The sequence below is a fragment of the Oratosquilla oratoria genome, chromosome 20 (assembly GCF_046742065.1).
Source record: "Oratosquilla oratoria isolate Oo_2021 chromosome 20, ASM4674206v1, whole genome shotgun sequence".
NCBI lineage: Eukaryota > Metazoa > Arthropoda > Malacostraca > Stomatopoda > Squillidae > Oratosquilla > Oratosquilla oratoria.
In genome coordinates this window covers 16,311,721-16,321,720 of record NC_134796.1, presented here as the reverse complement: position 1 = coordinate 16,321,720, position 10,000 = coordinate 16,311,721, and positions in this window count along the sequence as shown.

Genomic DNA, 10,000 nt, shown 5'->3' with positions numbered 1-10,000 from the left:
GATGATTGAACATAAACGTTCCATTAAATATGGACAAGAGAGCTCAGCTGTGTTCCAACATGTTAAACAATTTAAACATTGTTTAGATTGGGACAAAGCTGAGCTTATTTATAAATCCAGATGTGAGTTCAGGAGAAAAATGGTAGAATCTACTATCATTGAATATCAGCCCAATATGAATATTTCAAAGGGGCAATGGTCCCCGGATATAATGTCCGGACTCTTCATCACCAACCTATTGAAAACTCATTTGCCTCCTGACCTCACATACGGAGTGAGCCGAGGGTAGAGACCTCTTCCCATGTTCCCCTTTCTTTTGTTAAGGGTGCTACTTAAGCAGCACGCTCTCTCTTAATTGTATCTACTGAAGAGGATTGCAGTTTGCAATCGAAATATATAGATTCCCCGTTTCCAGTCTTTTCTACTCCAACAGTGGTTTCTACGTGATTGACAAATGTGTGATTACATTTTTCACCTGTAATATATATATATATATATATATATATATATATATATATATATATATATATATGTATATATATATATATACATATATATATATAAATTTATATATATATATATATGGTGCGTGTGGAGGTGCCCTTATGTTCTCACACACCAATCGTTGCTAGTTTTATTAACTTTTTAGTTATCCTTCAATACGATGGAATACTTTAAGGATTTTGTTCCGGTTAACGGCAAAGTCAGACGAGATTCTTTACCTGCGGGATAACCTCGAGATTACATCTGAATTATTATACACAAAAATAAAAGAACAAAAGAACATAAGAACGGAGGAGAGTACAAGAAACCCTAATACCTAGAGTAGGCAGTTCCATGTCTATTACCTCCTTTCCACCCCATCCATAAAACTATCTAACCTTCTCTTACATGGTTAACCACTCTTTTGGTAAATCAGTTTTTGTTTATTTCCTTCTTAAACTTGAAAGCGTATGCACTAGTTCATACAATATTATGATAATCCCAAAGACATCCGTTGTATAAACTTAACCATCAGTTTACTTTGGGCTTAGACCTTAAAAATTTATATTTTTTCTACATATTTTTCCCCATACTTACTAGTAGAATAAGTATTTTAGATTATAGCATTTTCAGATGTGAAATTGTCTTTCTTTGTTTTTGTAGATGATATACAGTTATACAGCAAGTTGTTGCACTCTGTAACTTCAACCAACGCCTTATAATCCTGTAAATACTTTGATGTAGATACAGAAGCACCTTAAATTTTACAGAAAATTATCTACTAAATATTTATCATCAGTAGATTACCAGTGTAGCATAAAGTCTATTTGTTATTTTGTGCTTTCATACTTTATTTCATATTTTCTTTTCCCGTGATTTCTAATCAAGATAAAGTGCTTCATTTCAAATGACAAATTTTTCATCTACAAAATTTTGTAAAGATTATAGTTATATATAAGTTATGTTACACGTATTTTATAACTTCAAACAATAATTCGTAATTCTACAAATAGTTAACATATTTACTGAAGCACCATCAATTTTCCATCAAAATTCTGAAAAACATTTGACCAATATTTCTTCCATAAAAATTTCGGATTATTATTTTGAAGTGCACCCCACTTCTGCGTTTAGTTTTAAGTAAAATGGATCTTCTAGAATTACTCTCGTTGCCACAAGGCAATTTTACCCAACAAGGGTGATCCAGGCAAGCTCATCATATGAAAACAAAAGCGCAGAACTCTTTGTAAAGGACTGAAATTGAACAAATCTAGATTTAAGAGGGAAATAGGAAAAAACGGGTTTAGCAGCAGAGTAGCTAACGAATGAAATAGCTTTAGTAACAATGTACTGAGCGCTAAAAAGATTAGTTGTTTTAAGAGAAGATTATATAGGTGGTAAGGGACATGGAACTGCCCAGTATATGCCTTATGGTTTCTTGCAGCCTCTTCCATTCTTATGCTCTTATGAAGAGAATCTAATAGCAACCAGTATCGTCGTCAAAGGGTTAAGCTTCATAGTGACGAAAGGTCAGAAGTCGCTGAAGAGGTCAAGAAAGGGATCAAAAGGTAAATCTTCAAAGTGTCTGGGATAATTTAAAACCCTCAGCTAGGCCAATTATCTTCAGGACTGTTACACCCTAAAGTCTTGCAAAGCCCACTGGCCTTATGACACTAAGGTACCTTCCAGCACATATGAAACTCTTTTGTGTCTAATTCTGAGTTATGGTTACTTTACTGTAATAGCAAGTAGTCTCGACTAAAATTCTTTAATCAAGCTCTCCTTTTCCTTATGAAACAATAACATGCGTCGCTGATGGCTTGATATATTTTTCTACGCAAAATTCACAGGATGAAGAAATTTCTAGGACAAAAACTACACTAGATTCCAAGAAAACAAACACCACATCTGCACAGAGACAACCATAAGGTCGAGATTTCTGCGATCAAATATATTTTCTTTGGTTCAGTGTAAAGCGAAGAGGACATGACAGAAGGGATTTAATTTATGGTCCTCTTTTCGTGAGAGACGACTCTGACCAGATGAAACCGATAGGATGACCAAAAGTAAATTTTGTTTGGGTCAAAGAAATCCTGTCTGCCTGGAGACGGTGAGGATGGATCAGGTGTTTGCGTGGGAGCTTGCCAGTGATGATCATCAGGGCTGCAGAGGAAGCGTATGTCGAACTGTGTCATGTCACGACGTTTGCCTCCATTGCATGCGTGTATACGTATATGTTTGAATATGTGTATTTGTGTTTTTATGTATGTACTGTATATGTGCACTATGTGTGTATGTGTATGCGTATGTACATGTGTATGTGCATGTATATGTATATGTGTATGTATTTGTGTATGTATGTGTATGTATATGTGTATGTGTATGTGTATGTGTATGTGTATGTGTATGTGTATGTGTATGTGTATGTGTATGTGCATGTGTGTGTGTACGTGCATGTGTTTGTGTATGTGTATGTGTATGTGTATGTGTATGTGTATGTGTATGTGTATGTGTATGTGTATGTGTATGTGTATGCGCATGTGTATGTTTATGCGTGTGCGAGTTTGCGTGTCTATAAGTATATTTTATATGTGTACGTTTCTGCGCACATATGAATGTGTGTCTGTATTTGTGTCTATACATATTTTGCAAACTTTTCAGATCATGAGGTGAAGCAAGAAATATCGAGGATGATGGAACAAAACGCAACATGGCCGTGATGAGGAGCCTCAGCGTGACAAGGAAGCTGCATGACAGTGCAAGGAGACTTGGAGGCAGTTAAGAAATTATCAATTAGGAGAGAAAAGAAGGTTGGTGGCTGGGAAATAAGGAAATCATTATTTTGCTTATTGGCCTTTCTGTCCTTCTAGCACTGACTCACACTCACACTCTCACTCGCTCTCGCTCACTCCCTATATCTTTCTCTGTCCCTCTCCCTATCATTTTTCTATGTCACTCCTTCGCTCTCTCTCTCTCTGTCTCTCTCTCTCTTTCTCTCTCTCTTTCTCTCTCTCTCTGTCTCTCTCTCTCTCTCTGTCTCTCTCTCTCTGTCTCTGTCTCTCCCTCTCTGTCTCTCTGTCTCTCTGTCTCTCTGTCTCTCTCTCTCTCTCTCTCTCTCTCTCTCTCTCTCTCTCTCTCTCTCTCTCTCTCTCTCTCTCTCTCTCTCTCTCTCTCTCTCTCTCTCTCTCTCTCTCTCTCCTCTCTCTCTCTCTCTCTCTCTCTCTCTCTCTCTCTCTCTCTCTCTCTCTCTCTCTCTCTCTCTCTCTCTCTCTCTCTCTCTCTCTCTCTCTCTCTCTCTCTCTCTCTCTCTCTCTCTCTCTCTCTCTCTCTCTCTCTCTCTCTCTCTCTCTCTCTCTCTCTCTCTCTCTCTCTCTCTCTCTCTCTCTCTCTCTCTCTCTCTCTCTCTCTCTCTCTCTCTCTCTCTCTCTCTCTCTCTCTCTCTCTCTCTCTCTCTCTCTCTCTCTCTCTCTCTCTCTCTCTCTCTCTCTTTCTCTCTCTCTCTCTATTTCTCGTTCTCTCTCTTTAATGTTACAGTAATAACAAACGAGATATCAATATGTGGAGTTTTATTGAAGGGATTAAGAAAGGAGTGGTCCTGGAGTTTCTGAAGATAAATCATCCCATTGCAGGGAGTGGAGGGGAGACTAGGGCCTAAAGTGACTGGCAGATATGGGTTTCAATGAGTTAGAGTGACTAAGCCGGGGCGAGCAGAGGTTTTTAGTTTCCACCTTGAAAAAAGGAAGTTTTATGGGGAGCAAAAAAAGTTGAATGAGAGGAAGCAGGGTATAAGAGATACTTTTAGGCTTAAGAAGAAAATGGGCAAGGACTGGTTCATCATCAGAGCATATAACGAATGGAATAGACTTGTTAACAATGTAGCGAGCGCCTGAAACATTTGGTTGTTTTAAGAGAAGATTAGATAACTTTATGGATAAGGAAGACAGGTGGTGAGGGACATACGAGTATAACTACCTAGTGTAGTTCCTATGGTCTATTGCAGTATCCTCCATTCCTATGTTCTCATGTTCTTACTGTAACCATTTTGGGCAGCTACATAAAGGGGGGCTTAATGTGGGCGAGAAATACCTTGGTGGGGATTTCTTCTTTTATTAACAATATGATCTGGTTAAATATAACAGGCTATCTTTAGGTCCTTTGACCATAATATTCTAAGTGCCGGGCCTTGACCTCGGGCATTCACCTGGGTAGATGTCTGCCTTCTACCAGGTTAGCTACCTAGGCAGATCAGTCTGGCAGGCTCTTGACCTGACCAGCTCTAGCGTCTGGCAGGCTCTCGACCTGAACAGCTCTTACTGTCTCGGCGGCATTACCGTCCGATAATAGATGGGGTTAGTGGGTTGTCGTGTGTGACACGTGTTAGTTAGTAATTATTGGCACAAGTGTTAGTTTCGTATATAGGGGTTAGTTGTATGGTTGGTGGGTGTGGTTAGACATGTTGTGTGCATGTTAACTTACGGGTAATGTAATAAGTATATAGGTATATGAAGGGGGTTCAAATGGGTCTGTTTGGTGACAGGCATTTTCGTGTGGCGACATCCTGTTGTCTTACTCTGCGTTTTGCAATAGGGAAATATGTGAAGTCTGCAAGATCCAAGTCTTGCTCAAGGCGAGTGCCATGCCGTATGTGTGTGAATCACGTGCGTGGTTGGTGATGGTTAGTAATGGTTACACTTATGATTCTATCTAAAAGAGATGTAGGCCTCGTATTAATAAGGCTGAGACAATTACAGTGGGAACGAGTCCAAGAATCAAACACGAACGGGACGAGAAGAATAAAGAACGAAGAAATGAAGAAAAGGAGGAGGAGGAGTAGGAGGCGAAGTAGGAGGAGGAGAAGGAGGAGGAGGGGAGGAGGAGGAGGTATAGGAGGAAGATGTTGTTCTGAGGAGGAGACACGAAGTAATATTTAGGACAGTGGTTCTCAACCTGGGGACCATGGGAGGCCCCAAAGGAGCCATGACAAGAATTTAAGAGGGAGGGGGGATATGGCCTGCTGTTACAAGTTATACATTTCTATATAATGTGAGGAATCTGAATATGAAAAAGTCCATTGCTCTCTCCTGGCAGAAGAAATATAAGAAAATAATGTTTTTTTTTTTTTTTTTTTTTTTTTTTTTTTTTTTTTTTTTTTTTTTTTTTTTTTTTTTTTTTTTTTTTTTTTTTCTTTCTTTTTTGCGGGGTGGGATTTGGGAGAAAAATAAAGGGAGTCACACAAATGCAGAGAATTAGTGAAGGGAGACATGGAGTGAAAAAGGTCGGGAACCACTGACTTAAGAGGAGGTTGCAGAAGAAAAGGGAGTGTGCTATGTTCCCACACAAACCTCCAACCTCCCGAAGCTGTTCCCTTCGTACAGTAAATGGAGCGATTTCTCCCCCTCGTAACGCGACCCGCCATTATGCAAATACAGGTATATTGTACCCAACAGTGCCTTTCTCTCCCTTTCTTACAATCCACCTCCTACCTTCTGTGCCCCTGTGGTGAACCTCAATTCTTTTTTTCTCTTTTTAATTCCTTACTTCCTTTTGCTGCCTTGCTCGAACTCGAACTTCCATTTTGTTTTTTTTTTTTTTTTTTTTTTTTTTTTTTTTTTTTTTTTTTTTTTTTATAGACTTTTCGATTATTTCGACTGTTTGTTTCACCCTCGTGATCTTTTGTTCAGATTCAAGTATTTTCTTATTTTGCTTTAGGTTCTTGATTTTTTTTTTTCTATTTCTACTTTGTACTTCGTTCGAACTTAAGTATCTTTACACTTTATCAATATTCTTAAAACTTCTTGAACTATGTATCTTCTACACCTTTTGAAGCAGTTTAAGGGTTACCATTCTTTGCTCTTGTCATACACATTTCAGGTATATGTATATGTGTATATATATATATATATATATATATATATATATATAAATATATACATATATATATATGTATATATATATATATATATATATACATATATATATAAATATATATATATATATATATATATATATATATATATATGCATGCGTTGTTAAAGTCAACAGCTGCGATAGCATTATTCTGTTTATTGAATTTCTTTTCTATGTTGCGCACCAATGTGCGGTCGTCTGGATGCAGATCTCTTAGTAGAGTACTGAAGTCCATGGCATTTTCCTCTAGACGTCTTTCGGCCTTAATTGGCCATCTTCTCTGTCAACAATTTGACCAGTTAACACCTCCTGAAGACGGCCAGTTAAGGCCGAGAGACGTCTATAGGAAAATACCGTGTGTGTGTGTGTGTGTGTGTGTGTGTGTGTGTGTGTGTGTGTGTGTGTGTGTGTGTGTGTGTGTGTGTGTGTGTGTGTGTGTGTGTGTGTGTGTGTGTGTGTGTGTGTGTGTGTGTGTGTGTGTGTGTGTGTGTGTGTGTGTGTGTGTCTGTGTGTGTATGTATGTATATATATATATACGTATATATGTGTGTATATATACTTTTTTATCGTCCAAAAAGAAGGGATGAAACTTGCGAAAATGAAACATCCAAAATGGATGATTTCAGGAAGAATGGAGAGAACATATTATTCCTCTATTTTTGTCAATTACCTCCGCCTACGTTACTTACTCATCCCTTAATTTGAGACTAACGTTAGCAAGACCTTACTCGTTTCACCTTCAAAGCCGTGCCCACTTCCTGGTACACAGACTCGCTACGTTTCCTCGGAGCTCAATATCTTACAAGAATTTTCTCCTTTACCTTCAACCACCTCAAAGTATCTGATTCCTTCTAGCTCCATTATAACCTCGCCACGTTTTCAGACTGCCAATGTTGTCTTTGTTTTACAAAAGTTCCGACTGGTGCGTTCTGACTGCATTGCTCTGTTGTTTTCACTTTACCAAACATTTTACGTTTATTTTATTTTATTTTATTTTTTCAACGCTCACCTTAGGATTCAAAGAGCACTGAAAGTAAGATGACATAAACCTCATAAAGTTGGCGGAGTAGCTTTTCGGGGCAGATCTTATCTTTCACCCTTTTAGTTTGATACTAAAAAACTGTATCGAACCGACTTCTTCCCAGCATGGGTCCCCCTCCACTACCTTTCGTCCTTCATGCCATGTTTTCCCTCTTTATCAAGTCTTCTCTATTCATTTCCATCCCCAGTACACAGATGGGCCTCAGCTCCCTTTTCCACAGCTACCGTGTGCACTTAACATACCTTCGTGAGATCGTCATCTCTTTGGTGGCAATTACTTCATCGACATGATGCCAGTCTGAGGAGCACAGATACTACAAGGTGCCAAGCTTTGGCACCGCACTTGAGCTGACCTTTTTGCTGCCTTAAAATTTCTCCGGTTTTAACATTTACTTTTCAACCTTCCTTCCTCCCCTCCTGCTCTTCTCTTCTTCACATTCTCGAGTCACGTTTTCTGTATCACAGGTTTCGATCGTGCCAGAGAGGATGGGCCCAAATCAAACGCTCCATTTAGGATTGGCCCAGTGAAGCCATGATCACTGTCCTACCATGGATGTACACACACACACACACACACACACATATATATATATATATATATATATATATATATATATATATATATACATACAGTATATATGTATGTATGTATGTATTATGTATCTATGCATTTGTACAACACTGAATGGGCCCCAGTGACTAGAGATATATTGATGGTGTAGTGGTCAAGTTACTACAAGCACTGGTCACGTACTGGCCTTGTTCTGAGTCCTCGGGCGTACCACGTTTCAATTTCTGCATGTAGCTTAGAATTAAAGTGCACTGTGGTTGATAGTATATATATGTATATATATATATATATATATATATATGTATGTATGTATATTGTATATATATATATATATATATATATATATATATATATATATATATATATATATATCACAAATTCCGACAATTGTCCCCGGACTCGAACCTAGGATTTGTACCTTGGCAAGTCAATGCTTCTACCAACCACGCTATCGAGGCAATAAAATATTTCAACCTTGGGGTTAATCTACACCCGCAGGATTTGAGTCGACTACGGGTGTAGATTAACCCCGAGGTTGAAGGGTTTTATAGCCTCTATAGCGTGGTTGGTAGAAACATTGACTTGCTAACGTACAAGTCCAGGGTTCGAGCCCGGGGACAACTGTCGGGATTATGTGATTGACATCGTCGTCATTTGTGATTCTATTCAGATATATGTATATACATATATATATATATATACATATTATATATATATATATATATATGTATATATTACATTTGTCGATCACATGAAAACCACAGTTAGAGCAAAAAAATGGAGACAGGAAATCTATATATATTTCGATTGGAAACTGCAATCCCCTTCGGTAGATACAAAATATAGAGAAGTGGGTGCTACTTAAGCAGCACCCTTGACAAGAAAAGGGGAACATTGGGAGAGCTCCTTATCCTCGGCTCAATCAGTATGTGGGGTCAGGAGGCAAATGTCTTTTGACTAAAATAGTGATGAAAAGTCCTAAAATTATGTCCGAGGACCATTGCCCCTTCGAAATATTCATATTGGGTTGATACTCAATAATGGTTGATTCGACCATTTTTCTCCTGAACTCACATCTAGACTTATATTTGAGCTCAGCTTTGTCCCAATTTAAACAATGGTTAAGTTGTTTAACATGTTGGAACACTAGTTTAGTCAAAAGACATTTGCCTCCTGACCCCACATACTGAGTGAGCCGAGGGTAGGGACCATCCCAATGTTCCCCTTTTCTTGTCAAGGGTGCTACTTAAGTAGCATTCACTTCACTTCTCTATACTTTGTATCTACTGAAAAGGATTGCAGTTTGCAATCGAAATATATAGATTCCCTGTGTCTAGTCTTTTTTGCTCCAACTGTGTCTTTCACGTGATATATATACATATATATATATATATATATATATATGTGTGTGTGTGTGTGTGTGTGTGTGTGTGTGTGTGTGTGTGTGTGTGTGTGTGTGTGTGTGTGTGTGTGTGTGTGTGTGTGTGTGTGTGTGTGTGTGTGTGTGTGTGTGTGTGTGTGTGTGTGATATGCACATATATTTATACATGTATATTACCTGGTGATTTTAATAATTTGACAAAAATCCCAAACGTACTCATACAATTACGAAGAATACAATCTCTCTCATTAGACAGAGGGCTTAGGTAAAGGATACTTTTTGCTTTGATACTATGCAAGAGAAAAATACGAAGAAAGAGAGGGGGTATCCCTAATTTCCTTCCCTTTACCCCATCTAGTCGTCTTTTACGGGGCTCAGAGGGTGTTGTCATTACCCACTTCACGTACTCTGGTTAAAGGCCAAACGCAGAGTGTGGGATCCAATATATTTGACTTTTTTTCTGAAGAAGCCCTGCTGGGCGAAACGTCAAATATATTGGATCCCATACTCTGCGTTTGGCCTCTCTCCTACAGTGCTGTTGCAGTCGTTGCTGTTTTTACTCATCTACTTTGGTTAAATTCATGATACATTTCTACTTTCCCACCCTCTCATTTAAC